Raw genomic sequence first — 5,396 nt, forward strand, 5'->3', positions numbered from 1 at the left:
TGAAAAACTTTCAGTCATCTGAAGGTCCTGTACTAGTACAAAAAGTCACATTACATGACCATGCCTGTAATATCATGATGTTTTCATATTTATAAAAATTAGATTATTATTTTGTTTTCTTTAATCTCACTATCACTACATGCTACTATTCCTTGTGCAGACAGGTCCACTTCCAGAAGCTCAGTCCGTATTCTTGCTCCTCTTCAGCCTCAGAGTTCTCATAGCTTAATACAATTGGTTTGTGCGGTATTTGAGGCTCGTGAAACGGTTCATATAACTTGGAACATTTCCAGAAGACAACACAAGGGTCGGACGATGTCTAAAATCGAGTCAAATAGAACATGGACAATCATGAACTTCATCTCACTTCCTGTAGACAACTGGAACCGTGGGGAGAAGGTCACTTGTGAAGTTTGGCTTAACTCATCTCCAATCAGAGTCTCATGGCTAATACAAGCAAGAGGTAAATAAAGTGTCCTGGATCTGTAGTTTATTGTACTTGGATCGAATTTCATAAGTAGGGAAATATCTATTTATAAGTGAATCTTCTGAAATTCACCAGCTTCCCCAAATTTGCAATGGAAATTCAATTAGCAGCCAACTGATTCATCTGTAATGTAAAGTTCTGCAAAGCATAAATGGAAAAAAAATTGACTGAATTTAAGCAGGGCTAGATCTATACTGATCAGCAAGGGTCTGCTCCCACCTGTGTGTTCTTTCCTAGCCCTGCTTCACATGCACAGCATTGCTCATATCTCTATTTCTTTGCTGACTAAATCATTTCTGTTTTACTTCCTTCATGCATTAATCTTCTTTACTACTGTAGTGTTACACACAATCTGCAAAATGTATTTAGTCTTTTATGGCTAAGTTATGATGTCCTCCACGAGACGTTCATGTGATGTTTTTCCGGCTGATGAAATCTTCTGTCATGTGTATAAAGATGATGGTTTCAAGAAATGAATCCCATGTTGTTCAAATTTGATGGCTTCATCGAATTCCTAAAAAGTTTACACAAATTTGATTTGATTAAAATTGATTAATTCATCCTTACAAATATCTTCTCTGGCAGAAGACTTTGGAGGTGATAACGGATAACCATCAACTATTTCTTCTCCTCTGCTCTTTGAAATACCATGATAACACATTTAATCTGGGTAATGGGGTATTTGAAGAGATGGATATTGGTCAAGTGAGATAAAACTTTGGTAATTAGGTGGAGTAGGGATAACTTGACTCTTTGATAAGCCAAGACAAGATGTTATTTAAGGTTGCAATTTACATTGGACCCTTTGATCCTTTTGATCAGGCCATACTGGTTCTATAGCCACTGAGTGGCTTACAAATTATCTCTTGGTGAGGAGAGTGTCCTTTTCATCATAGCCATTGATGGTGAGATGCTGCTGATCATTATCAATGGCAGGAGCTTTATAGGCAGAAATATGAATAGAAATCAGATCTTGAAGTAATACTGGATCTTGAATATTAATACAATTCATCATTATAATGCTTCTTTCTGACTAATTACAGAGGAGCTCCATGAATGTCAAATCTTCCTGATACCAGTGGTAATTGTTGGGATTTTACTGCTGTTGGCATTATCTGTTCATCTCATCAGGACCTTCAAGCTGACAGGTAAAACATACATAATAAACTTTGTGCTAGTCATCTTTCTTACACTAATTTTATATCCATAGTTACATAGTTACAGTGGTGCTTAAAATTAGAGTTTTCATAATTTTCTGTATTTCTGCATACATTTGATCTAAATTACACCAATAAAGTCCACCTAATATACCATGTAAAGGCACTTCATAAATTCAATTTTCCAAAATTTTTCCAATCCCATAAGGACAAAAATATCAAAGAGATCCTTTATAAAAATTAAAGTTTATTTGTATCAAGTTAAAAACATTTCACATGTAGTAAGAGTGTGTCACAGAAAGAGATTTCACCAGGGTCCAATGAATATATTACAACATTAATAGTCAGGTACACGTAGTCACTAGACAATAGAATGGCATATATGTCTATTTGCCAAAAAAGAAACCCCACATAATAATGGTTTTAACAAAATCAGTGTTATCTAGTAATGCTCAACTCCTCGTATAGCAAAAATTCAACATTCCTGACTATATATTCCCAATACATGGATAGGCATAATTTGCAGGTTCTATCATATGTTTAAACCTTTTATTGCACTTTAAATGTCCGCAGCCGATTATGAAGCATATAATAATGCTGTAATACTATAGATTTTTTAAGATATTAGTTCACTAGTGCAGCAGCATTGGTTGTAGAGGAATGTTGCCGAGGTGGAGGAACATATAAAACTATAGGCGATAAGAAGTAAATATATATATATATACTAGCAAAATAAAGGGGAAGTCTCCCATCACAGCCTATTACTTCATTATTACCTCCCACATACCGAGCAACATTACCATAGCTGCTGTGCAGCAAATGCCATGATAATATCAAGCTAGATCCTATAGTAATCCGGGATCTATCAAAAGTGCTAATGCAGAAAAAGTGCAAATAGTGCCAATACCTGTGGGTTTTATTGGCCAATACCCTCAGTGATTCAGAACATACAAGGGATACCTACCTCAGGAGCGGAAATAACCGCAAATTTCCAGATATCTTTAGACCGCAAAAACCAAGAAAAAACAAAGGCCGATATCAGGTAATTAATCTATCACAGCACCTATTGACTGAGACACATTACAATGTTTTAGAAAAAGGTTTAACTTTCTCCCCGTCCTCCCACCTAGATGCCTTCAACTCGATAAAGGATATACATCTTCTAGCGAGAAAAATTGTTTTGAGAAAGTTGCATTTTAAACCTAGGGATTCCAGTCAAGAGAATACGGAAGTTGATTTTATACTCTACAAAGAGTCAGCTGTCTCTCACCCCGACACGCCCCCGGAAGAAGCTGGCGGCGTAACGTGCGTCGGGGTGAAGGGATTTCACCGGTGTGGATCCAGGGCAGTACAACACATTGGGCCCCACAGGTATTGGCACTATTTGCATTTTTTCTGCATTAGCACTTTTGATAGATCCCGGATTACTATAGGATCTAGCTTGATATTATCATGGCATTTGCTGCACAGCAGCTATGGTAATGTTGCTCGGTATGTGGGAGGTAATAATGAAGTAATAGGCTGTGATGGGAGACTTCCCCTTTATTTTGCTAGTATATATATATATTTACTTCTTATCGCCTATAGTTTTATATGTTCCTCCACCTTGGCAACATTCCTCTACAACCAATGCTGCTGCATTAGTGAACTAATATCTTAAAAAATCTATAGTATTACAGCATTATTATATGCTTCATAATCGGCTGCGGACATTTAAAGTGCAATAAAAGGTTTATACAAATGATAGAACCTGCAAATTATGCCTATCCATGTATTGGGAATATATAGTCAGGAATGTTGAATTTTTGCTATACGAGGAGTTGAGCATTACTAGATAACACTGATTTTGTTAAAACCATTATTATGTGGGGTTTCTTTTTTGGCAAATAGACATATATGCCATTCTATTGTCTAATGACTACGTGTACCTGACTATTAATGTTGTAATATATTCATTGGACCCTGGTGAAATCTCTTTCTGTGACACACTCTTACTACATGTGAAATGTTTTTAACTTGATACAAATAAACTTTTATAAAGGATCTCTTTGATATTTCTGTTCTTATGGGATTGGAAAAATTTTGGAAAATACATTTGATCTAAACCGACATAAGAGTTTCACATAAGTCCTAAAAGTAAACAAAGAACTGAATCAAAAAAATTACACAATGTCATTTTGTAATTTAGGAAAATGATCCAATAACACATTGCTGTGAGCGACAAAAGTATGTGAATCTTTAAGATTAACAGAAATTTGAAGGTACAATTAAAGTCTGATGTTTTCAATCTATGGCATGACAATCGTATTGAGTCGGTGTCCTGTGATTTTGGATTATTTTAAAAATGTCTATGTCTGATTCTTTTTACTCATTTATTTCATTTCATTCTCTTTATCCACTTTTAGGATTTGTGGACATTTTGGTCAAATTTATGCGAAAATATGGAAAATTCTGAAGGTTTCACAAACTTTCATCACTTTACATATAATTTTTTCATAGGATTAGTTATCCACTAATTTTGACAAAACTCGCTCATCAGCTAAGATGAATGTGGAACTCACAAACCTTCTTTAGCAGAGTACATTGGAAGAGATAATGGTTAGGTATCGACTTTCTCTTCTTTTTTCATTGTAAGCACATGTACAAACTTATCTGGATATCACCGAATTAGTAGAGATTGGTTTTGGTCAAGTGAGATATTCTCTGAAAGATATTTTAAAGAGACCTTCCATTGCCACTAATAATTTAGTACCATGGCTCTGAACACATGTATTCAAGATGTCGATAGAAAGATGATAGATCTTATTCATTCTTTCTTTAATTTTTTTAGGTACTAAATCTGAAGTCTCAATGGACAATGATACTGTGGCTAAGGTAAATATAATAGACCAGAAGTGCAATTATTTACCAGTTTGATATGAGATGACTATGTGTCAGTTTTAGGCAATATCTAGGTATGTAATTGTAAAATTAGAGGTTGATCTAAGAGAAAAAACTGATTATAATTTAAGGGGTGCATCTTGATGGAAAAAAAAATCAAATCACAGACCAGCCAGAGTTGGAGTTGGTGATGGCGAACTCAGTCGAGGGGTTCAAGAGAGGCCTGGATGTCTTCCTGGAGCAGAACAATATTGTATCATACAATTATTAGGTTCTGTAGAAGGACGTAGATCTGGGGATTTATTATGATGGAATATAGGCTGAACTGGATGGACAAATGTCTTTTTTCGGCCTTACTAACTATGTTACTATGTTACTATGTTAGTGTGGGAAATTCTGCAGATAATCTTGCTACTGAAATCTACAATTTAGGAAGGTTTTAAACAATTGCTAGTTTAGATTTTATTTTAGCAATTTGTGCCCTCTGGGGAACATGTCCTCCTAGATCTCCAAAAACAATCAAGAGTCTACAGGCAGCATGTGATACTACTACCTTCACATAGGTGGGCACCAATAGCTATCCTTGATAAAAAAAAAAGGTTGTGAATGACAGGACCCAGTTCTATAAGCCAGAAGAGCTGTCCTATAAAAATGGCTCTTGCAATGTTGCCCATTCATGTATTATGACAATATATATACTGTATATCTGCTGTCAGCAAAATATATACCCAGATGGGATGTGGGACACATTTCCAAAATCCTGGAATCAGTTTAATGCAGCATCGCCTGTTTTCCTGGAGCAATGATCAATGTTTGGTTTTGCTTTTTAGGATGAAATTGTCTATACGGAACTGAATATAATGTATCTTACC

General features: G+C 35.5%; 1 long non-coding RNA gene across 1 annotated transcript; it reads left to right on the forward strand.

Annotated features, from left to right (window-relative positions):
- Positions 1–232: 232 nt before the first annotated feature.
- LOC138657997 (uncharacterized) lies at positions 233–4,519 on the forward strand. Its single transcript, XR_011317293.1, has 3 exons — positions 233–463; positions 1,531–1,635; positions 4,475–4,519. It is a non-coding gene; the product is annotated as an uncharacterized lncRNA (long non-coding RNA).
- Positions 4,520–5,396: the final 877 nt, after the last annotated feature.

Source organism: Ranitomeya imitator, chromosome 1 (genome assembly GCF_032444005.1).
Source record: "Ranitomeya imitator isolate aRanImi1 chromosome 1, aRanImi1.pri, whole genome shotgun sequence".
NCBI classification, from domain to species: Eukaryota; Metazoa; Chordata; class Amphibia; order Anura; family Dendrobatidae; genus Ranitomeya; species Ranitomeya imitator.